This window comes from Leucoraja erinacea, chromosome 26 (assembly GCF_028641065.1).
Source record: "Leucoraja erinacea ecotype New England chromosome 26, Leri_hhj_1, whole genome shotgun sequence".
In the NCBI taxonomy this organism is placed as follows: Eukaryota; Metazoa; Chordata; class Chondrichthyes; order Rajiformes; family Rajidae; genus Leucoraja; species Leucoraja erinaceus.
The window spans coordinates 25,715,539-25,742,000 of NC_073402.1; positions in this window are offsets into that span (position 1 = coordinate 25,715,539).

Consider the following 26,462-nt stretch of genomic DNA (forward strand, 5'->3'; position numbering starts at 1 on the left):
ATGCTGTATCTCTAAACTAAACTAAACTAAACCTGCTCTTTTCCTCTCAAGATGTGTATCCCATTCCCTTTTCAAAACTAGTAATGAATCTCCTACCCCGAACAATTCGCAACCTGAATTCCAGATCATAAAAATTTCTTAGGGTGAAATATTTCTTCGCATTTTGCACTGGGTTTTTTGTCAATTATTTTGATTGCTTTTTCAGTGCATCGACCTCCACAGCAGTTGAATGTCTCTTATCAACTTTTTCAAACCCTTTCATAATTAACTTCTAGTGTTCAATTTTACTTCGGAGTCACGTGAGTGACTACGTGAAGAACCCACCCAGTGCGCAGGCGCGGCATTACGCCAGCAGCGCAACAGCGGCGGCAGCTGGACCCAGGCTCTCCAGCTGCAGGATAAAGACAAGACCTCAGGTAAGTGAGTCTTTTGTATTGCAGTGAAGTCGCTAGCATGGCTACCCGCAAGCGACAAACTAAACGGACTGCCTGCCCAACTCCCCCCGAGGAAGGGTCAACATCTGGGCGGCAGCCACTGGCGGCAGAGGAGCATTTTCAGCGCTCCCGTACACCCGACCCCGAGCCGCTCCCTGTGCTGCCGACTTCAACACCTCGCACAGGGAGGAAATCCACCCGTAAAACGGACCGGCCGGTGGTCTCCAACTCGTCGGAGGAACGGGAACATTCTCCACCGGCTAAACGGGGGGACAGCCGCTTAAGCTGCATGAGGCAGCTCCTCGAGCAAATGTTCGAGCAGGAGATGCAGGCAAGGCATCTCCAAGGAGGACGGGCTGAGGCCTCCTCCAAACCGTCACCTTACCCCTCTGCTCCCTCCTTGTTTGAGGTCAGCAAGGGAGGCCAGGACTGGGCTGGCTTATCGCAGGGGCAGGCGGACGACTGCACAAGTATGCCAGGGGAGCAGGAGGAAGAAGAGCTGCTGGGTGTGGTCAACAGATATGCGGCGCCCCCGAGGGCCGGGAGAATGCTGACCCCAAAAATGGCGGCAAGCATAAACCGGCTATCCAACAAGCCTCTCCAGGAAAAAGTACTCCAGGAGGCTCTCGAGACGTACACGGCACCCGAGAACTGTGAGGCGCTGCGGGTTAAGACCGTCAATGGCCAGATATGGAGCCAGCTAGGCCAACACATCAGGAGCCAAGAGCTGAAGATGCAGCGCATCCTGAAGCTCCATACCGCAGCCATCACCGCCTTTGCTCGGTCCGCAGAGCACACGGACCTCACTACACCCCAACAGGATGTCCTAGCTCTGATGTGTAACACCCACTTTGAGATGAACAACTTAAGGCGGGAAAACATCAGGCCTGCCCTCAACCCCAAATATGCGGGGCTTTGCAAAGCTCCTGCGCCAGAGAAAGAGGCACTGCTATTTGGGGCTGACCTGGGGAAAAGGCTGAAAGAACTTGAAGAGGCAGCCAAACCAGTAGGCCTCATGAGGGCAGGACCAGCGCCGAGCAGGGCGAAGACACCCAGTTGGCAGCACCCCTCGGCATCCACCAGCAGATACCGGACTGGTGAAAGCCTGGTGACCGCTCCTCACTACCCCCACAGCTCTTTTTTAGAGAGGGGCCCAGAACGGAGCCGTGGGAAGATACGCCGCCCCGTGACAGCACCAACAAGAACGCCCTCGAGCCAAACCCACCAACGGAGACGCTCCCAAAAATGAACATGGAGGTAGGTGGGTCTGGTTCCTGTCAACATACAAAAACCAAGGGTGTTTTACTAACAGGAGGGCGTTTACGGTTTTTTAAACATGTTTGGTGTACTATCACTAACAACAAATACATACTCAACAGTATTACAGGATACAGGATACAAAATTGAATTTAAAACAGGCATAATACCGCCGGTTCAGCATATGCCCCAAAGGGTATTCCTTCCTACTGAACTAGAGAAGGAGGAAGGACAGGCTGAACTAGATAGGCTCATGTCTAAAGGGGTCATTGAAAGGACCAGACATGAGCCATTGGAATTTGTATCAAATATATTTCTTAAAACCAAAAAAGATGGTGGATGTCGCATCATCATTGATCTAACATCACTAAATCAATCTGTTGCGTATCAACATTTCAAAATGGAGACATTTGTCACTGCCAGACAACTGATCTCCAAGGGATACTTCATGGCAAGCATAGACATCAAAGATGCTTACTATTTAGTACCCATTCACAAGGATCATTTTAGATACCTGAAATTTATCTGGATGGGGCAACTATGGCAATATAGAGCACTGCCCAATGGGTTAACGACAGCTCCCAGATTATTTACCAAAATTCTTAAAGTAGCCATGAAAATATTAAGAGAACAAAAATACCTAGTCATGGCTTATCTGGACGACATTCTCATAATGGGGAGAACCAAGGAACTAGCTGTCGCAGCAGTTTCAGCTACTAAACAACTCCTTGAAACGTTGGGATTTGTTCTACACGCAGATAAATCGAAATTGAAGCCGTCAATTAACATGGACTATCTAGGCTTCACCATCGATTCTACCCACATGACTGTTACTCTGCCAAGGGATAAAAAGGTTGCATTAGCGCAAGCATGCAACAATTTAATCTCAAATTCACAACCAAGGATCCGGCATGTTGCCAGAGTCATTGGGAGTATTGTAGCAGCATTTCCAGCTGCACAATATGGACCCTTGCATTACCAAAATTTACAAAGAGCAAGGACACATGCACTACAACAAAGTAGGGGGCATTATGACCGAACAATGTATTTACCCACTGAGGCCATATCAGAACTTCAGTGGTGGTCAGAAAATATTTGGCAGTTACAGTCCCGTTGTCATCACCAATCCTAACATAGTCATCACGACGGATGCCAGTGCTTTAGGCTGGGGAGCTACTAACTCTATATCCAGCACAGGTGGCAGATGGACTAATTCCGAGACATCGCTACTACACTCACTAGGCATAAATTATTTGGAAATGCTGGCCGCCTTTTATGGGCTAAAAGCATATTCATCCAATATGCAGCACGTGCATGTTAGGTTAATGATTGACAATACAACGGTGGTGGCCTACATCAAGCACATGGGTGGCATAAAATCAGTATCATGCGACAAATTGGCTAATATAATCTGGCAATGGTGTGTCGAGAGACATATTTGGCTATCAGCTGCCTATCTACCAGGTAAGCTAAACACAGTGGCAGACACCAGGTCACGAAAATTCAATGATAACATCGAATGGATGTTAGATCCAAAAATATTTGCAAAAATTACTAAGCAATATGGAACGCCAGATATAGATTTGTTTGCGTCTAGATTGAATCACCAGTTACCCATGTATGTGGCTTGGGAACCAGACCCAGAGGCAGCAGCGGTAGATGCCTTCACGCTGGATTGGGGAAATTTCTTCTTCTATGCTTTCCCTCCCTTCTGCCTCATCAGCCGGGTACTCCAGAAAATACAGTCAGACTCTGCTTCAGGTATTTTGGTCGTACCCGACTGGCCTACCCAACCATGGTTCCCAGTCTTTCACGACATGGTGGTTGAGTCACCTATGGTCTTTAACAGTCACCCACAGCTATTGACTCACCCAGTATCCGGCATGTCATCCATGCCATAAAAATTTTAAACTCCTGGGTTGTAGGTTTTAACCAGGCCTTACCAGGAACTGGGTTTATCAGAGAGAACAATCACCACCATGTCGGCATCCCTGCGAGAACCAAGAAGCAGTACCTGACATATATCAAGAAATGGGAGCAGTACTGCTTGGATGCAGGGACGTTGTATAAGAAAGCCACAATCACGGACGTGTTGGAGTTCCTGGCCCATTTACACCATGACCAGAAGATGAGCTACAGTGCCGTCAATGCAGCACGAAGTGCCCTGTCCGCTTATCTCATGCCAACCGGACACCATAGCATCGGGTCCCACCCGCTAGTCATAAAACTCCTCAAGGGGATTTACAATAACAAACCCCCTACACCCAGGTATACCCATGTATGGGATACAAGTGTCGGGCTATCACACCTCAGAGGATGGCCACCGGTGGGATCCCTCAGTCTAGAGCAATCCACACTCAAGACCCTGATGCTAATGGCGCTCGTCTCTGCACAAAGGGTCCAGTCACTACATAAACTACGACTGGACAACATGGTAACTACCCCAGACTGCATCACATTCACTATGCCGGGGTTAGTTAAACAAAGCAGGCCAGGTATGTCCAACTCGCCATTAATCTTCCGGGCCTACCCTCCAGAACCTAGGCTCTGTGTAGTGACCCATTTATACAACTATGTAGACACAACCCATACACTTAGAGGGAGTGAAAAAGCCTTATGGGTCAGCCACAAGAAGCCTTTTGGACGGGTAACCAGCCAAACTATATCCAGGTGGTTAAAACAGGTCCTGAAAGCTGCAGGGATTAACACTGATGTTTTTAAATCCCATTCTATTAGGGCAGCATCTACGTCAGCTGCGGAACGGATGGATGTTCCCATAGACCACATCCTAAGCACAGCAGGATGGTCAAGGGAATCGACGTTCCGGATATTCTATCATAAACCGCTGATGCAGAAAGACTTGTTTGCAGAGAAAATTTTAGAAACTGCAAACTTATAATTTTAAGCCTAAGGGAGCTATTTTTGTTATTGTTTAATAAACAATTTTTGTTTTCAAAACAAACAGATTCGTTGGTCTTTAGATACCACTTCCTCCCTCGATAACTTCGGCAGCGAGTGATATAGCTGTTACACGGTTTGAAATCACAGATCTTTGAAGTCTTCACGTAGTCACTCACGTGACTCCGAAGTAAAATAGTGAGATTAAACGAGTACTTACCAGTGCGAAGTTTGATCTGTATTTTATGAAGAGTTACGATGAGGGATTACGTGCCCTCCGCTCCCACCCTCAGTATATGGGTCAAACTCGAGCTGATGTCTCTTTAATCTTTACTATCTTTACTTCAAATATTGTGTCTACCTGTGATTCCACACCGCTGCTTGGAAGTATGCCGCGCCTGCGCACTGGGTGGGTTCTTCACGTAATCCCTCATCGTAACTCCTCATAAAATACAGATCAAACTTCGCACTGGTAAGTACTCGTTTAATCTCACTATCAACAGCAATCTTGGCCTTCCTGCTTTCCCCATGTAATGATAATCCATATATGCCTCCTGCTATTCTGACACCATTCCCTCTCTAGCATGTTGGATTGTGACTTGCTCTGTCAATGCATCACCGCTAAAGGATAGGGCCTGTCACTGCAGTCACACAACTAATCTACAGTAACCTTATGACACGCTGGTCAACCTGAGGAGTACCTTCAGCAACAGGCTGGTTCCACCAAGCTGTGGTACAGAACGCCACAGGAGATCCTTTTAGAAATAAATGCTGTATCTCTAAAGTAAAGTTAAACTTACTTTAGAGATACAGCACAGAGACAGGCCCTTCAGCCCACCGAGTCCACGCCAACCAGCGGTCACCCTACACACAGACACTATCCTACACACCAGGGGCAATTTACAATTTTACCGAAGCTAATTAAACCTAAAAACCTGTTAGTCTTTTGAGCGTGGGAGGAAACCGGAGCACCCGGGGAAAAAAAACATGTGGTCATAGGGAGAACGTACAAACTCCGTACAGACAGGACCCATAGTCAGGATGGAACCCGGGTCTCTGGCGCTGTAAGGCAACAACTCTACCACTGCACCACTGTGCCGCCCTTACAGGCACTGCGTATCCAAAATCTTTATTATAAAGATTGTTAAAGATCAACTATTGAATTGGGAACCTGCCTAGACCACTCAACACATCACAACAAATGTGCTTCAAATGGAACTGAGAGGTTTTGAATTTAATGTATTTTTGGCTGGAGAACTATTCAAAAAGCTCTTATTCATGTCAGGAAGTTAAACTGATCCTGGAGCATATAGACACGACAGTAATTAAATCATAAAAGATTTGATCCATTTGCTAATTTAAAATAACTATTAAAATCCAAACCGAACCACATTTGCTTAATCACTTTTAGACATGGAAGTGATCATACTTGCTCAGCTTGACCTAAATCAGAATATAATGAATAACATCATGGAAAGGAAACCGAGAATAACGAGCAGATGATTTCAGACATCCTGCGGAGAAAATGTTGGTCCATGTTTTGTAACAATCCTCAGCGTTGGCATCTGGTTAAGATTGGTCTTGAGTTGTTAACATACCTTGGACATCTTTATCCCATCACCCACACCACCAGGGACATGCTCTAACTTCACCCCTACCATCAGGAAGAAGAACACCACACAATATTGACCTCAACTCTGAACTACGGACTGTCTTTGAATGCACTAAGGACTTTGGGATTTTTTTATGCATGAGCATTTGGGCTTATTAATTTATTGATTTAAAAAAAATTATTATATATTATCTACGTGTGTTTACAGACCGTTTTGCTGCTGCAAGTAAGAATTTCATTGTTCTCTTGTTGGTATCGATGACAATTAAAGACTCTTGGCTCTTGACTCTTCCATGTGAAGTATCCCTCTTCTTTATCCTCATGTCAGCAGCCATTGATATGTTTCATCAACCCATCTTATCTTAAATTTAGCTTAGTTTAGATACAGCGCGGAAACAGCTCCACCGAGTTTGCACCAACCAGCTGTCATACGCACAGTTTAACACCGTCCTACACACAACTAGGGACAATGTTTACATTTACACCAAGCCAATTAACCTACAAACCTGCACGTCTTTGGAGTGTGGGAGGAAACTGGAGCATCCAGAGGAAAACTCTGTAATCACAGGGAGAACGTGCAAACTCCACACAGACAGCACCCGAGGTCAGGATTGTACCTAAGTCTCCGACGCTGTGAGACAACAGCTTTACCAGCTGCGCCACTGTACAAGTTTAGTTTAGTTTAGTTTAGAGATACAGCGCAGAAACAAGCTCTCCTTCAGCCTACGGAGTTAGCACGGACCAGCGATCCCCGCACATTAACACTATCTCACTAGGGACAATTTACACAAATACCAAGCCAATTAATCTACATACCTGTACGTCTCTGAAGTGTGGGAGGAAACCAAAGATCTCGGAGAAAACCCGTGCAGATCACGGTGAGAACGTACAAAGTCTGCACAGGCAGCACCCGTAGTCGGGATCGAACCCGGGTCTCCGGCGCTGTGAGGCAGCAGCTCTACCGCTGCGCCACTGTGCCGCCCACTTTCTGAAGAAAGTCCAAAGAAGGATCCCGACCCAAAATGTCACCAGTCCATGTTCTCCAGGGATGTTGCCTGTGTCTTTTTTTAATCATCAAATCGAGGCCTACAGAATTAGAAACACCCGCTCAGTAAACGCTTGAAGATTTCCCCCTCTGGTACATCAGGCGAGAAAGAAATGGGACAGATAGAAGGGATTTACTTTCAAGAAGAGATTTGTGACATTGTGGTGCTTTTTTACCGCAAGTAGGCATTGAGACAGAGAGTGCAGCAGCATCGGTTTGAAGTGAATTGAACAGGTTATTAAAAATGGAGATAAGTGAACGGGGAAGGACAGGGAAATGAATCACACTAGTTAGAGAACCAGCTCTGGAGACAAGAATAGAAAGCCTCCTTCCATGCTGTAGATTATAGGATTCCATATATCCTTCACACTTGTCAAAACCGCCATCGTTCCTCGTCGCTGTGTGAAATGAAACATATTGCGAGCATCTGTGAACAGATCACACAGCACCACAGAGGAGGGAACAGTGAAACCATGGGACAAATTGCACCAAAAAACTCAAATTGATTGTTCTGTTCACGACTGGTTGAGAAAGGCATCCTCCGTGTGTGTGTGTTCGGCCAGCTTGTCCCACTCTCTCCTATTTGCTATTTCTGGTTTTAAAGTACAGCCAACTAAATCAATAAGTAAGTGACTTTTCATTGCTTAAATATATATCTGAACTGATATGAAGATCGTTAAGCTATTTCTCGGACTTGAACAGTTCTGGGTAATTGCCTTGTTGTATGGTGACATGGTCATTAATGTTTCACTGATGGGGTGTGGGGGGGGGGGGGGGGGGGGGGGGGGGGGGGGGGGGGGGGGGGGGGGGTGAGGGGGTGAGGGGGGGGGTGGTGGGGGGGATGTGAGGGGTCCCAAGCTTTGTTTGATTCTGCCATTGTTTAAAAGAACACAGTGGAGGTAAGAAAAATAACTCCACCATTCAGAAAATAAATGCATACAGGGCCTTCCACAGCCTCTGGGCCTCGCAAATCTCTGAACAGCAAATGAAATAATTTCTTGTTTCTGACACTGCAATGTAGGAAATGTGGCCCTCAGAAGGGCAACACCCACTCAAACGCCAACAAGATGAATGATCACTTCGACTAATTTAATAACATTGTTTAAAACATCGGAATTAGATGAACATTATGGGAAGAGGTGATGGAGGGAGGTGTGTGTGTGTGTGTGTGTGTGTGTGTGTGTGTGTGTGTGTGTGTGTGTGTGTGTGTGTGTGTGTGTGTGTGTGTGTGTGTGTGTGTGTGTGTGTGTGTGTGTGTGTGTGTGTGTGTGTGTGTGTGGGGGGGGGGGGGGGGGGGGGGGGGGGGGGGAGAGGGGAGGGGGCAGGAGGCGAGGGGGAGATAGGAGAGCAACAATCTCACCACAATGGAAGATAAAGGATCCCCAATGAAGAATTATTTTAAAACTTCCTTCTGAAGATCGGAGATAGACACAAAAAGCTGGGCTAAAGGGCATGTCCCACTTTCACGACCTCATTCACGACCTCTGCCGAGTTTGTCCTTGACTCATACTCGCAGCATGGCCGTCACGAGGTCGTAGGAGGTCGTAGGGGTCGCAGGGGGTCGTGATGCTAGCGTAGGTACTTGTGGCATTAAGTAGGTCGGGGCGTTTTTTCTAGCACGATGAAAAATGCCCACGAGTTAATGCCCACCGACTCCACACTGACCAGCGAGCCCCACACACTAACACTATCTTACACCCACTAGGGACAATTTTACGTTTTACATTTATGCCGAGCCAATTAACCAACAAACCTGTACCTCTCTGGAGTGTGGGAGCAAACCGAGGATATCGGAGAAAACCCATGCAGGTCATGGGGAGAACGTACAAACTCCATAAAGACAGCACCCGTGGTCAGGATTGAACCTACGACTTTATATTCTACTACCAAAGAGCCAAGATTAGGAATGGACAATGAGAATTATTGCCTCCTGCCCCAAAGTGAATTCCTATCCTTGGTACCAGGTGGGCAATTTGGCCTTTAGGAGTCTTAATTACTGCTCTTTTAAGTTGTGGTTTTTATTCCCACATGTGCCAAAGTACGATGAAAAGCTTTGTTTTGTATACGATGCAAACAGGTATACCACTTACAGTATACACATACTATTAAGTCAAACTCAAGAACAAAGGGGAAGATACGGAGTGCAGAATACAGTTCTCAGCATTGTACTCTTGTAGATTTCCACAGACAGTTCAGTTTAGGTTATTGACATGCCTCATGTTGTAAGGTACAGTGAAAAGCTTTTGTTGCGAGCTAGCCAACATCGCCAATGGGGTCGAGGTGAATTGGACAGTAGCCTAAAACCCCTGTCCCACGGTACGAGTTCATTCCAAGAGTTCTCCCGAGTTTGCCCTTATTCGAACTCGGAGATTTACGGTAATGGCCACTCGTCAGTACTCGGGGCTCTCGTGGACATTTTTCACCATGTTGAAAAATCTTCACGAGTCTTCCCGTGCTTACCTGCCGTTAGCGAGTCTTCCCGAGTACCTGCCGTTAGCGCTAAGAGACGCCCCCGAGCTCCGACGTACCCGCTACGTTCATTCTCCGTGCTTACCACGAGTTTGATTTTTTTTAAACTCGGGAGAGCTCTTGGAATGACCTTGCACCGTGAGACAGGGCTATTATTTAAGAAAAGACTACTCTGAAGCCTGATTACTGACGGGACAAGCTGTTCCTGAGTCTGGTAGTGTGTGATTTTAAGCTTCAGTACCTATTGCAGGCCCCAAGAAGGATGACTGATGTGGGACAAATCTTTGATTATGCAGATTATGTTTACCATAGCTACACTAATTAACCTAAGGACATTTTCTTCTGGTGGACAAGATGTAATGATCTGTGTGTTGAGACATAAATGTTCTCCAGTCTATGTAAATGACTTGAATGAAGACACCAAAGGCTTAGTTGGTAAATTTGCTGACGACTTGAAGATGGGTAGACAATAGATAATAGACAATAGGTGCAGGAGTAGGCCATTCGGTCCTTCGAGCCAGCACCGCCATTCACTGTGATCATGGCTGATCATCCCCAATCAGTACCCCGTTCCTGCCATCTCCCCATATCCCCTGACTCCGCTATTTTTAATTATATGCTGTGAAGAAGAAAAATAAGAATGATAAGAAGGGATGTAGGGTTAAGTATGTGGGCAAAGATCTGGAAAATAGAGTACAATGTGAGAAAATATGAACTTGCCCATTGAGCAGAAAAAATAAAAACAAGCACATTAACTGAAGAGAACTCCAAGATGCCAAAGGATCTCAGTGATGCAGTGAATGATTCACAAGAGACCAGTCTGGAGGTGCAGCAAGTAATTCCGAAAACTGATAGAGTGTTACAGCTTATTGCCAGGAGAACTTGCTCCAAAGGAAGGAGATTGTGCTTTATATTTACTGGCTCCTGGTGAGAACACATCTACTCCTTGATTAAGGAAGAAGATTAATGCCTCATGTTGTGAGAAGGAACTGCAGATCCTGGTTTAAACCGAAGATGCTGGAGACACAGAATGCTGGAGAAACTCAGTGGGACAGGCAGCATCTCTGGATAGAAGGAATGGGCGACGTTTTGGATCGAGATCCTTCTTCAGACCTCATTAATGCCTCAGCAGTTCAGGGAAGGCACACTATAGTGATACCTGGGATCAGATGGTTTGTCATGAGAAAAGTTTGCAATCACTGAATTTGAATCTGCCGATATGAGAAGAATGAGTAGTGTGTGAAGAAGGGTCTCGACCCAAAACATCACCCATTCCTTCTCTCCAGAGATGCTGCCTGGCCCGCTGAGTTACTGCAGCATTTTGTGTCTATATCTTCTTGAGAAGAATGAGAGGTGGCTTGGATGAAACATGCAAGACCCTGAGGGGTCTTGGCAAGTTGGATTTGGAGCGGGCGATTCCTCTCGTGTGATCTAGAACATGGAATCATTGTCTAACAATAGCGGGTCACCCAGCTAAGACAAGGAAGAGTTAATTGTTTTTCTTTCAGAGGATGATGTTTCTTTGGAACACCTCTTCAAAGAAAAATGGAACTGGAGATTTTGAAAGCTTTGAAAGCAGAGGCATGGATAGAGACAGAAGATGATGGAATATTGAGTAAATACAAACTGCTGGAGGAACTCAATGGATCAAGCAACCTGTAATGTATGTTTCAGCAAGCTAAAGGCATCAAGGAATTGCACTAGTGGAGACCTGCTCAGCAACAGCCTGAAACACTGGGTGGTCACTGTAATCCTCATGTACAGGACCATGGCTTCATTGAACACTGTCATTCATCAGACTGTCCCCTAGTCCCTGGAAGCATTCTTCCACTTCCCAACCAAACCTCTAAAGTTGAAGCAACCATCCATTGATAACAACCGTCCCTTGCATCAGTAAGAGTGGACCATATTTGGCCAGATTATTCCTCCAAACCCACTGTCAGCCATTTTTGGTACTCCTCCCAACACCAACCTCTCTGTTGCGTTGAAGCGGGTCCTGGCTTTTACAACTTTGTTAGCCCGGAGACTGGAGGCTCACCTGTCCCCCAACACACGCCCACTGGATCAAGGAGGTGTTCTACAATTTAAAGCTTGAAAAACTTAGGTTCTCTCTCAAAGGCTCTACCAAGACATTCCTAGATACATGGAACCCTTTCCTGGAACTTGTTAACTCTCTTAACTTGTCCCCGGATTCGGAAGAGGACTGAGTGGCTTTCCATCACTGTCCTGCTTTACTGCAGCTGCTCCCCCCCCCCCTTAGCCCCCCACCCCCTCCCCACACTTATTTATTTAATTACCTACTTATTTACTGTTATCAGTGATTTTTTTTATTTTTTTTTCCCCCAGTACGTTTTATTTTGTTTATCTCTACGTATTTGTGTGGCTGTGTACGTATGTGAGTGTTGTTTGTTCCCGTTTGGTTCCGACCTGATTCGGATGGGTTGAAGGTGGGTAAGGGCAAGGGCTTTGAGGGTCGCTTACATACTGTTGCACAATTATGCCTTGAGTGTCACTGTCTGTTATCATTGTATGTATGCAAATTGATGTGAAATTCACATAAAAAGATTTCTAAATAGTAAGAGTAAAAAAAAGAAGAAGAAAAAAGAATTTTAAAAAAAAAAAGAATGCAACATATTTCGTATAACATTTCTTTAAGTGTTTTTTTTGGGGGGATTTACTTTATTAGAAGCAATTGTACAAGGATAAGGTGATAATCTGTACGGCATGGTGGCACAGCGGTAGAGTTACTGCCTTACAGCCCTTGCAACGCCGGAGACCCGGGTTCGATCCCGACTACGGGTGCTGGAGAGGCACCACTAGATCTCGAGGCCCTAGACTTAAGCTTGTGAAGCTTATACGTAAATCCGGCCCTGGGTGCTGTCTGTACGGAGTTTGTACGTTCTCCCCTGACCGGCATGCGTTTTCTCCGAGATCTTCCATATCCGCTCACACTCCAAAAACGTGCATGTTTGTAGGTTAATTGGCTTGGTATACACGGAAATTGTCTCTAGTATGTGTAGGGTGGTGTTGATGTGTGGGGGCCGCTGGTCGGCACAGACCTGGTGGGCTGAAGGGCCTGTCCCCGCACTATATCTCTGAACTAAACAAAAGTAAAGCTGGATTATTCCAAAACTCTCAGTAGAGGCAGCTTGAATTTATGGATGTAATTCAGGAGCAAGAACTCCAAAGAAAACAATGTTAATGTCGAAACATGAAGAAAGGAGAATGGACAAGTTTTAATATATATTGTCGAGCGTTTTGATATATTTTGAAATAAAGATTGCATGCTTAGTTGTCTAATTGAGCTTTAATACATTGATTCTTTTTTAATGCCCATGTTAATTGATCATGGTTTTTTTGCATACAGCTTTTTGTCATTAGAATAAGCATCTTGGGGCCCAGCCAGAGAGCGTTTCATGATGAATTGTGCTGTAAACAATGTGCAGCCAGCAGGGAGGACATGCAAATTGCCAACCAATCCATCTTGAATTCTTCCTAATTCCAACAGCATTACTTTCAAGTTTGCAAAACAACAATTTGCACTTCAGTTGTAACGCCAAAGGTTTCCAGTCTTGCTGTGATAACATTTAAAAAACAAAATTAAGCTCCATTCACTTCAGGAGACAAAAGGGACGGTGATTGCTCCAAAATGGAGATGTAAGGCAGAGATAGATAGATAGATAGATTTTAGATTATTGTGGGTGCCAGGGGGTCATGGGGAGAAGGCAGGAGAATGGGGTTAGGATGGAGTGATAGATCAGCCATGATTGAATGACGGGGTAGACTAGATGAGCCGAAGGGCCTAATTCTGCTCCTATCACATGACCACATTTAAGGGCCATCAGAAAGGAGAAGAAAGAAGGGGAGAGTTAGAGGATTGATTTCCAGGGTAACAGAGGACTTGGCCACGAATGGTTAGACAGTTGACACTAAGCAAGAAGTGGAAGAAATCTCAGAAGGTTATAGGAGTAGAATTGTTATATTGTTGACAGACAGGACAGGCAAGGATTAGAAAGCACAAATGAGGCTGAGATGTTGCTGAACCGGGAACAAACACAGACTGAAGAAGGGTTTCGACACGAAACGTTGCCTATTTCCTTCGCTACATAGACGCTGCTGCACCCGCTGAGTTTCTCCAGCACTTTTGTCTACCACAGGTCACCAAGCCCCAGGTTAATTACTTTACTCAATAATTCTTATGTTCTTACTTCTCTGCTCCAATGAATTCCTGATTTGAAGCTCTGATCCTGAAGGGAAATTGACTCCTCTACAGCAGATTTTGCGGGTTGCTGTTTATCTAAGTTTAGTTTAGAGATACAGCACAGAAACTGGCTCTTCGGCCCACCGACTCCGAACTGACCAACGATCCCCGCACATTAACACTATCCTACACACACACACACACACACACTAGGGGCAATTTACAATATATACTTGTACCAGCCAATTAAACTACAAACCTGTATGTCTTTGGAATGTCGGACGAAACCGAAGATCTCGGTCACGGGAAGAACGCACAAACTCTTAACAGACAGCACCTGTAGTCAGGATCGAACCCAGGTCTCGTGCGCTCCAAGCGCTGTAAGGCAGCAACTCTACCACTGCGCCACCGCGCCGCCCAAAATGGTGGTTGTGACTTTGCCAGTGGAATCTTCACACAACATAAAAACTATAAGCACACCCACACAGCTGTCCACTTGGGTTACGTCTCCCTTCCTGTCCTCACCCCAATCCGGTTCCATCTGCTCATCATCCCTCCACTGTTTGGTTCCACTTATCACCTTCAAGCCTTTGTCTCTACCTTTCCCCTCCCCTCCTTCCACCTGCCTCCGTCTGCTCATCATCCCCTACTTCATCCGGTTCCACCCATCTTCATGCTGGCCCCCTTCCCTCTACACACACGAGTGCTGTCCATGTGGAGTTTGCACGTTCTCTGTGTGACCGTGTGGGTTTCCTCCTGGTGCTCTGGTTTCCTCCCATATCCCAATAATATGATGGGCTTGTAGGTTAATTGTAAACTACGCCCTAATGTGTAGGGAGTGGTTGTGAAAGTGTGATTGCTTAGAACTAGCTTGAACAGGCGATCGATGGTCGGGATGGACTTGGTAGAGCAAAGGGCCTGTTTCCATGCTGTATCTCTAAAACTAAAGAAAAAACATCCCTAACACAGGAGATATTTCCACAGTCTACACATTGCAGAAACATAGAAGGCTGCAAAGCAGTCCATACATCCTATTGCTCTTTGGGGCAGTGGGGAAAATACTAATTAGTTTTTTCCCCATAGCATTGCAAATGCATCAACTGAAAACACTGAAAACTCACTCATTACTGGGAATGGAAGCTCCTGCTCGTAATTGTTTTGATGGGCAGGTCAAGGAGAGATGGGAAAATGTGTTTCTCATCTTAACCCTCAGGCAATTTTCTGGTACAGGGAAAAAAATGATGTGTAGAAATCCATATAACACAACAAGGTATAAAAAAACACTATAAAATGTTCCCCTGCTCCACAGTGGCAATCAAACCAGACCAGCAGATCACATGAATCAGACTGCATCCCATTGCAATCAGGTTTCAGAAATGGAATACAACATCACTCCGTTTCCCTCTGCCCCGACTCTCAGTCTGAAGCACGGACTCAAACCTATTACTTTTCTCCAGAGATGCTGCCTGACCCGCTGAGATACTCCAGTGTTTTGTGTCTATCTTTGGTGTAAACCAGCATCTGCTGTTCCTTCCTACACAATACCATTCAATGCATTCACTGCTGCCAACATGGAATTTATTTGTAAGCCCTATGTTTTCCCATCTGGCCCCTCCTGAAAATTATTATACTTAACACTTTCAATCTCATGCGTAAACAGGTCTTTATCCCCCGTCTCTCCCATTCAACTGATTTATAAGATTATAAGCGATAGGAGCAGAATTAGGCCATTCGGCCCATCAAGCAAACTCCACCATTCAATCATGGCTGATCTATCTCTCCCTCCTAACCCCATTCTCCTGCCTTCTCCCCATAACCCCTGACACCCATACTAATCAAGAATCTCTCTATCTCCGCCTTAAAAATATTCATTGACTTGGTCTTCACAGCCTTCTGTGGCAAAGGAATCACCATCCTCTGACTAAAGAAATTCTTCCTCATCTCCTTCCTAAAGTAACGTCCGTGAATTCTGAGGCTATGACGTCTAGTCCTAGACTCTCCCACAAGTGGAAACATCATCTCAACTTCCACTCTAACCAAGCCTTTCATGATTTACAACTTGGCATTCCTTCAAAATTATTCCCTGATATGTCCACCAGTGGGATTATATTATCACCCGGTAATTAGAGTTTATATATTGTTTCCTTAATGCTGACTGCACTGAATCAATGTGGCTATGTGGCATTACATTGCATTCAGATAAATATGGATTAAATGTACACTCTACAAACTAACAGAACAATATTCTTGCTATAATCGAGTGAATATGAAGCAGTTATTTATTCAGAGATTTTACCAGAGTTCGCGAGTGTTTTGACATAATTATAGTCCAGCATCATTTCAGCTGGGATTTGCCAGCGAGGCAGATTTAGGAGCCAGCTTCACACAGAAATTCTTCCCATTGCTTCCAGTATATGTGGGATGGAGAAGCACATTGATCTGTTTGAATAGCTCACAGCACCACGTCTGTGAAAGGGTATTTGTGAGATTTAGTTAGTTCAAAAATACTTAATCGATCAAAAATTAATCAAATAATGCTGATTCTTTTCTAATTCTCTGCCAAAGGAACCATTTGGAAAATTACGTCTTTTTTAATACAATTCCAAAGTTTTTGTTAATACAATGCCAATCTCTGTGCTTATATAATAGAAATGGAGATAACTAACATTACACGATATGTAGGAAGGAACTGCAGATGCTGGTTTAAACCAGTGATAGACACAAAAGGCTGGAGTAACTCAGCGTGTCAGACAGCATCTCTGGAGAAAAGGAATAGGTGACTTTTCGGGTTGAGATCCTTCTTCTGAAGATGGGTCTCAACCCGAGACGTCACCTATTCCTTTTCTCCAGAGATGCTGTCTGACCCGTTGAGTTATTCCATCTATTTGTATCTATTTAAAATTATACTATAGTTTTATAAATCATTGGCGGGCTGTATTATTATGTTCCATTCAAGTTAAAGGAGACAATGCAAAGATGGTTTCCCTGAAGCTTCATTGAGTTTAGGAAGAGCTTGCATTCCAATCTAATCCTATGTTCCAGGTAGCTCACCGCAATTGGACGGAAAAAAAGCTCATCTGATATTTTTCTATGATGTCTATAACCTGTATTTGTTTATAATTTGCCCTCTTCAATATAGACTTTCCTCTCTGATGACTATTTTTCCATTTGCCAGGCAGCCTGGAAAACAATTATTACATCACTCACTATCTTTTCATTGAGGATTTCACAATAATTCCTGACTGGGTGGTGTGGGGGGGGGGGGGAGTGTGGTTGGGGGGGTGGGGGGGGGGGGGGGGGCGGGGGGGGGACAAAACATGTGTGGATTTTTTAATCATGAATCATTTGCTTTCCTACAAAGTGATCAAAATCCATTTCTGCTGCACCATCCTTTCTCTTCCACATCTGATCTGATCCCAATCCCGGAATCAGGATAGTAAACATTCAAAGGTTCCATATTTTGGAATTTGGAACAAAGAACTTGGTGGGAATTGGAACAGGACTTACACCGACCATGAATCACCCATCCCACCAACAACAGATATGGTCCCTTTAGATGATGCGCTAGGGAGATGGAAGCTCCCATGTTAAGCCTTGTGGCAAATCAATGTGGCTGCTATTGCTGGAGGAACTTTCAAAAGTTTAACGCTTGTATTTAAACAGTAACTCTGCCTAAGGATCAAAGCAGGTATAAATAGGAACACTTCCTGATAATGTCAAGCTCCAGATCTTCCGTGGGTTTCCTTGCCCACTGTGATTGAGCTGCAAGCGATAAGAAATACATTATGGGACAAAGAAATGCAGCAACTGAGAAGGAAGGCCAAATGAAAGGCAGAGAATGGAGGAGGAGGGAGCGACTGGCGAGAATGACGGAGTGGGCCGGTAGGAGAGGATAGGAGAGCCTTCAAGGTCGGCCGCAGGAGGCACTCCCGGGACACAGAGGCGGTCGGTGAGGAGATGGATGTTGGTTCGCGGGCCGAGCTGGTCGAGCTCGACGGAGGATGCCCTCTAGCAGCCAATGTACAGGGAAAGCATGAGGCTGCTGACAGTGGTAGATTTAGCCTGGTCATTGCCTCCATTACAACTACAACCCTCCCCTCCATCCATCAAAAGCATCAAAGTGAAGTGAGGGCGGCAGACACAAAATGCTGGAGTAACTCAGCGGGACAAGCAGCATCTCTGGAGAGAAGGAATGGGTGATGTTTCAGGTCGAACCCTTCTTCAGAAGGTGGCATCTATCCTCAAGGCTTCCCACCATTCTGACCATGCCCTCTTATCCCTGTTACCATAGGACAGGAGGTACAAGAGCCTGAAGTTAAGAAACAGCTATTTTCCTGCAACAATCAGGTTCTTGAACCAATCTACCTCAACACAGAAACACCATGGTTAACCTTTTGCACTACCAAGGTCTTGTTTTTCTTCCTATCTCTGTTTTTGCACTAATGTTTTTTTTGTTGCTATCAAAGTCATAGATTCTTACAAAGTCAAAACAGGCCCTACGGCCCAACTTGCCCACACCAGCCAACATGTCCCAGCTACACTAGCCCCACCTGCCTGCGTTTGGCCCATATCCCTCTACACCTATCTTATCTATGTACCTGTCCAAATTTTTCTGAAACGCTTCGATAGTCCCTGCCTCAACTTCAATTTAAACCAGCAGCTGTAGTTCTTTCCTACACGAAAAATAATCTCCCTTCCTTTTTGAAATTTAATGTGCATTTTATCAATAATTTGTTTTTGTGCATGGTTGGAATGTGTGTGCCTGAAATGCTGCGGCAAGCAATATTTCACATTATGCCTGAACTTGTGCACACAGCAATAAAATCTACTTGTTTAAGAAAGAACTGCAGATGCTGGTAAAATCGAAGGTAGGCACAAAATGCTGGAGAAACTCATCGTGTGAGGCAGCATCTATGGAGAGAAGAAATTGACGACGTTTCGGGTCGAGGCTCAACCCGAAACGTCGCCAATTCCTTCTCTCCATAGATGCTGCCTCACCCTCTGAGTGTCTCCAGCATTTTGTGTCTACAATAAAATCTAATTAACTTGCATAGCCATCTATTGACAACTGACTTTCAATACATGCACCTATTGATCATCATGTATCTTTCTGATTTATGTTGTCCAAATGAATTCCATCTTAATTACTGGTGTCCATTGACAGTGTAGATGTGAACTGACTTGCTCTTTGTTCCAGCACATTCTGCTTTGATTACAAGGAATACATTCATCCCTAATGGTTGTGAAATATTCAGAAGCTTGGCTTTAGTCAGGCAATTGCAAAAATTCAAACTGAATTGTTAACATTTCCTGACCATGCAGGGCGACTGAAAAGACTCCTCCATTTACATTCTCACAGCTCCGAAGAGACTCAAACCCCTCAGTGACTTAATAACTTGATAAAACACACAGCCAGTTTGAAGAAGGGTCTCGACCCGAAACGTCACCCATTCCTTCTCTCCAGAGATGCTGCAAGACCTGCCGAGTTACTCCAGCATTTAGTGTCTATCACCAATTTTCATCTATTCCTCATTAAAACATAAAAAGTCCGCCAATATTCTGCTTTTGTAAATAGCCGGCAGCAGCAGCAGCGGAGACCCAACTCGGCCCCGGAGCTGTGGCGAGGCAGTGACCACCCGCGGAGTTTGAACCATCGCCTTGGTGCAGAGGGAGAACAAAGAGGGAAGAGACAGAGATGTTAAGATTTTGCCTTCCACCACAGTGAGGAGGTGTTTGGTGAACTCACTGTGGTGGATGTTAAATTTGTGTTGATTGTGTGTTTTGGTCATTTTTTAAAATTATATGTATGACTGCAGGGAAACGAAATTTCGTTCAGACCGAAAGGTCTGAATGATAATAAACGAATCTAATCTAATCAGTTGATTTCTACGTACTGGTCACAAGCAGAAATTCTCCTTAAATAAGAGCGTTGAAAACGGAACAGCCATCTATCACGATGACCCTGATCACCTCCATCCATCCTCGTGAATCACTTTCATGTGCAAATGGCTTCTGTTTCACCGTGGCTTCAATTAGTCAGCTTAACTTTGGATGGAAGTTATTGCCTGTCCACTGCAGGATTCTGAAATACAGCATGGCAACAGGCCATTCAGCCCAACTAGTCCATGCCGACCAAAGATCATCCATTCACCCCAGTTTTATGTCATCCCTCATTCTCGTTCACTCCTTGCAGACGAGGGGGCAAGTGAACAATTAAGCAACATGCTTGTGAGTCCTTGGGATGTGGAAGGAAACCGGAGCATCCAGAGGAAAACACTGTGAACACGGGGAGAACGTGCAAACTCCACTCAGACAGCACCCGAGGCCAGGATCGAACCTAGGGTCTCTGACGCTGTGAGGCAGCAGCTTTACCAGCTGCGCCAACGTGCAAGTCTTGCAGTCAGGCCCCTGAATCTGCAACCTTCTGATTTAGCTGCAGAAGTGCTATCCGCTTAGAAGCAGTTCGACTGGTTGCATCAAGCAGAATCGAAAAGCTGCTGTATTTTGAAAGCAAATTAGACCATTGCTTGAAAGTATTGTCCATTAATGGCATGGGAACGCAAAAACAAATCGGCATTGAAATCCCACTAATGTTCCAAAATAATTTATAGATTATATGTGAGGAAGACAGGCCACGATTGAACGTGTGGGGAAAGGTTAGTTCAGTACCGATCCTCCTGCAGTCCCACTGCGAGACTACTTTTTAATGACATTAACAAGTGTATTTGTAATCTTTAAATCAAAGGTCAGTATTGAATCCACAGCAGGCAAAGTAAATACTTTCCACGTTGGAATCCGTATTTTTCAGACCTAACAATTAACTAAATGCTTTTCTTCAAGATAGCAAATTATCAAGCGAATGACAGTGAACTTTCACGCTCCATGCAGCTACGATCAATTCCCGGCGCCATCTTTTCTCATCCACCTTGCCCAATGAAAATCATCTGCCATTGTCTTATTAAACCACATTGTCATTTCTTTTCAGTTGTTTTCTACGAATCGAGGCTGAATGGAATCAAAATGATCAGGTTTTCCAACAGGTTGATGGCTCAAGGGCGACATTTGGCGACAGTCTGAAAGGCGGTTGTCACGGCGTGGTCGGGGCGTGACACGACGTGACGCGCGGTGTCGCATCTAGTGACGCGCGGTGTCTCCCTGCCGTCCCTGGAATTTGGAATGCTCAAAATCTTCAGGCGACATCTGGGTGTCTTATCATGTCGAGCACCCGGTCACACGCTGACGTATGCTGTCCTGCGGGTGACTCCCGGTGACGCTGACGTTAAATAAATAATTTATTTCTTAAAAAGTTGTTGGTCCTTAGATTTATTGTAGATTAGTTCATTTCCATTGTGAGTATTAAACTTCAGTGTAACTTTCTTGTGTTGTGAAGGCGGGTGGCGTAGCGAGTCGTAGCTTGACGTGACGCGGAGTGTCGAACATACAACTTGATGGTTTTTAGGGCGACTACGGGCGTCAGTCGCCGAAAAAAATCGCAAAGTGGGACAGGCCCTTCATTCTTTAGAGTTTGAAGATACAGTGAGGAAAAATATATATATAGATAGCCTTTTATTGTCATTCAGACCGAAGTCTGAACGAAATTGCAGCAGTCATACATATAATACAATACAATAAAACAACAATAAACACATATTAACATCCACCACAGTGAGTCCACCCAGCACCTCCTCACTGTGATGGAGGCAAAAGTCTTAGATCTGCAGTCTCTTCCCTCCTCTTCTCCCTCTGCGCTGGGGCGATACCCCCCGGGGCGATGTTATACATCAGTCCCGTGGCTCAAACACCGCGGCCCGGGGTGGTTGAAGCTGCCGCCCACCAGTCCTGCAGACGCAGCCGCTGGCCCGCGGCCGAACCCCGGTCTCAGGCCACCACCGCCAGAACACCGTCCCAGCCACCCTCACGTGAGTATCTGTCGACTTCAGCCTCGGGCCAGGCTGCCCTAACTTGGGCGTTGCTTCTTCCCTCGGGCTGCCAGCGCCGCACCTCCCCGGGCGTCGCTTCTTCGACGGGAGCCTCGTTCCACCCTCGGGCTGGCCGCCCTCACGGGAGCGTCCCAACCTCTTCCAGCCCCGAGCCGGACCACCCTCACGGGAGCGAGCTCAGGGCGAGTCTAGACGGTCTCTGCCTCCGGAGCCTCGAGGTCGTCAGCTCCATTTGGTCTCAGCGCAGACGGAGGCAGAGAATAGGAATACGACAAAAAGGTCGCATTCCCCCGCAGGGAGAGACTGCAAACCCCCGTTTCACCCCCGCCCCCCCCCCCCCCCCAAACACAAACTAATAACCAAAAACTAGACTAACCAAAACAAAATAAACAACATAAAAAAACACAAAACAAACGGGACTGCCGGTGAGCCGCTGCAGCCAGAGCCACGCCGTCACTCCGAACTATGTCTAATGTCTAATGACTAATGTCTTTCACATGAGATGATAAATAGAGCTTCTATCTACCATCAAGGACGCAGAATGTAATCAGGAAAATTCACTCTGATGTCCTATTCATCTCTCAGATCAATACTCATCCCTCAACCAATATCTGTACCTCATCATTTGCAATCAGAGATAAACACAAAGTGCTGTAGTAAATCAACGGGGCAGGCAGCAGAGAGAAGGAATGGGTGACGTTTCGGGTCGAGACCCTTTTTCAGACGGAAAGTCATGGGAAAGGGAAACGAGAGATACAGACTAGATATGTAAACAAGTAACATATCTTTCATTCATTTGTTCTATATCTCTCTGCATCTTTTTATCTCGTTTCCCTTTCCCGTGACTCTAAGTCTGAAGATGGATCTCGACCTGAAACATCACACATTCCTTCTTTCTAGCGATGCTGCCTGTCCCGCTGAGTTACTCCAGCATTTTATGTCCCTCTTTGGTTTAAACCAGCACCTGCAGTTCCTTCCTACACATTTGCAATCCGAGGTTAGCCATTCGCAACATTATGATGCCAGAAGACACCACACCCACTAAAATTCTTAAATTATTGTCAAAACTGTTAAAAAAAAACAAATCCTATCAATTATTTTTAAAAAACGCTTTACAATATATTAAAAATAAAAAAGCAATAACATTGAAAAGACTCCGGGACATAATTGAGAATATCATACACTTCATACCACCAAATCGTTAATTCAACTCAAGCAATTTGAAGAATTTTAAATTAATTATTAATACCTTTGACTCGCAGTTATTTCTCTCCATTGAGATGAGACATATATGGATTCACCAGAAATGATGAGGAATTTCGAGGACCAGAGAGACATGAAAAACTCTGCCAAGCAAATGTACATAACACCATTGCTGCGTATGTTGCCGCCTGTGGTGATACAAACTCAATGGTTCAATGGTGCTTCATTGCCACGTGTGCACTGCACAGGGGAATTATTTTTGTATTGATCACACATACACGAATCACTATAGTTTGGCATCATTTACAAGAAGTCCAAAGTCTGGTCCTTGCATTTGATGTGTTGGAACAACTCCCATTCCAGGTAAGCCCCAAGCTGCTGCAGGGCCTCTTCTGCCATCCCCGGCCCGTGAGCTGATCTCCCTCTCATATGGCCATAGGGTCATAAGGGCTAGAAGTAGAATTAGTCCATTCGGCCCATCAAGTTCACAGCCACTAAATCATGGCTGATCTAACTCTCCCTCCTAACCCCATTCTCCAGCCTTCTCCCCATAACCTCTGACTCACATACTAATCAAGAACCTATCTATCTCTGCCTTAAAAATATCCACTGACTTGGCCGCCACAGCCTTCAGTGGCAAAGAATTCCATAGATATATTATTTATCCATTTACCCACGGGGTCTCGATGAGAACGTGCAAACTCCACACACTCAGCGGCAGGGATGGGGATCAAACCCAGGTCTCCGGCACCGAGAAGCAGCAGCTCTGCCCGCCGTGCCACCGTTCCGCTGCCTTGTCTGAATACCTTTGTGTCCTGGAAGATGCTCCTGCAGCCGACCTTGAAGGTGCTGGAGGCAATCCTCCAGTTGTCCGAAGGGCTTCCACACCAGACCCTGTCCTTCAATGTCCAGTGACCACCACACTGCAAAGCTTCTACACTGGTTGCAGTGTGCTTCAGTACGCCCCTCAGCACACACTCCCGCAGCCTGGAATGTGGAAATTGGCAGCATTCCCTTACGCACTTTTTGTGATAATGGAAGACCAACAAACCAATGAACATACCCCATGCCTCAGCTTAACAAAAGTAAGTTGGTGAAAATAGACCTGACCTTAACTGCTGGATGAACGTTTTGTTTTCAGCCTGCAACCGGCTCAAATGGGCAGCACAGTGACACAGCGGTCGAGTTGCTGCCTTACAGCACCAGAGACCTGGGTTTGGTTATGACTACAGGTGCTGTCTTTACGGAGTGTGTACGCACTCCCTACTTTCTACAGGTGCACAGTAGAGAGCATGCTGACCGGTTGCATCGTGGCTTGGTTCGGCAACTTGAGTGCCCTGGAAAGGAAAAGACTACAAAAAGTAGTAAACACTGCCAAGTCCATCATCGGCTCTGACCTCCCTTCCATCGAGGGGATTTATCGCAGTCGCTGCCTCAAAAAGGCTGGCAGTATCATCAAAGACCCACACCATCCTGGCCAGACACTCATCTCCCTGCTACCTTCTGTTAGAAGGTACAGGAGCCTGAAGACTGCAACAACCAGGTTCAGGAATAGCTACTTCCCCACAGCCATCACACTATTAAACCTGGCTCGGACAAAACTTTGATTATTAATAACCAATTATCTGTTATTTGCACAATGGAATCTAATCTAATCTATCTAATCTAATCTTGATCATTTTATTTATTCATGTGTGTGTATATTTATATAATGGTATATGGACACATTGATCTGTTTTGTAGTAAATGCCTACTATGTTCTGTTGTGCTGAAGCAAAGCAAGAATTTCATTGTCCTATCAGGGGCACATAACAATAAACTCACTTGACTTGACCTGACCATGTGGGTTTTCCCTCCGGTTTCTCCGGTTTCATCCTACATTCCAAAGACGTACAGGTTTGTAGGTTAATCGGTTTCAGTAACAAATTCTAAATTATGTGTAGGATAGTGTTAGTGCCCATGGTGATTGTTGGTCGCCGTGGACTTGGTAGTCCGAAGGGGCTTGTATCTCTAAAGTTTAAACCAAGTCCCAGCCTCACCCACACGAAACACTGACCAATTCTCGTGCACACCGTTAGACATCTGTACGGTGACATTTGCAGGGTCAAGTCTTGGGTGCGACAGATTAAAATACTTTTTCGCTAATCCAAAATGGAAATGCTACTCTGATCCCTACTGAATATTGGAAATGCAGAGCAGCTACCTGAATAAATTAATTACCGAGCTCCAGATTTTTGCAGTAAAAAGCAAACGTAATTCAGCGCTATTGATTAAATGTCAATGAGTTCAAAAGCCAAGATAGTGCCGTGTAAAAATGAGATTCAATTATACAGTGTTAACATTATTTGCCATCTGATACTTCAATTATATATGAATCTTAAGATATTGTGGAAATTACTTTATTGATTGTACGCAGGTCATCAAATTAAGGATATTGTCTACGTTATCACCAGACTCGTGTTCAGAAGTATGAGAGTTGTGGGAAGGAAGCTATTTAGTTTGGTTTAGTTTTGAGATACAGTGCGGAAACAGCCTTTGGCCCGCCGAGTCCATGCGGACCAGCAAACCGCGCACACTGACACAATCCTACACACACTAGGGACCATTTAAAATGATACACAGCCAATTAGCCTAAAACCTGTACATCTTTGGAGTGTGGAAGGAAACCGGAGATCCCGGAGAAAACCCGCGCAGGTCACGGGGAGAACATACAAACAGCATACAGATCCATTCTGTTCTTAACTCTGGACGTCCAGGTGTTCAAATGCTTGTACCTTCTCCCAGAAGCTAGGGTAGAACAAGGGAACAGAGCAAATGCCCAAAGTCTTTTTTCCAGAGTTGGGGAAATCAAAAACTAGAGGGCATGGGTTTAAGATGAGAGGGGAAAGATTTAGTAGGAAGCTAGGAGCAACATTTCCATCTAGAGTAAAACACAGGGCTGCCAACTCTCACGCATTGAGCGTGAGAATCACGCATTTCGTCAGATTCTCACGCTCTCACGCCGATCACAAATTTCTCACGCTCTGTCGTGAGAAGCAGCGGCGGGGACAGATGCGGACGGGGAGCCGGGGCTGGCGAGCGTTTGCCAGGCTGGCGAGTGTTTGCCGGGCTGGCGAGTCGCTTGCTGCAGCTCCAGCCGTGGTGCAGCCTCAGTGCAAGAGTCCCGGGCCGTCGGAGGCATCGGAAGCGTTGCGCCGCTGCCGTGAGAGTCTCTGTGCCGAATTCACCCTGGTGACCGGCATGGACCAGGCTGCGGCTCGGTGCATCCTGGAGGACAACCAGTGGCTGCTGGAAGTAAGTACCAAGCACTGGGTAGAAACGGTGGAAGATAGTGGCCTTCAAATGGGGGTGGTTGGAGACAGCATCTTGCTTGCCTGCTAGATTTTCACTTACTGTAAGTGCA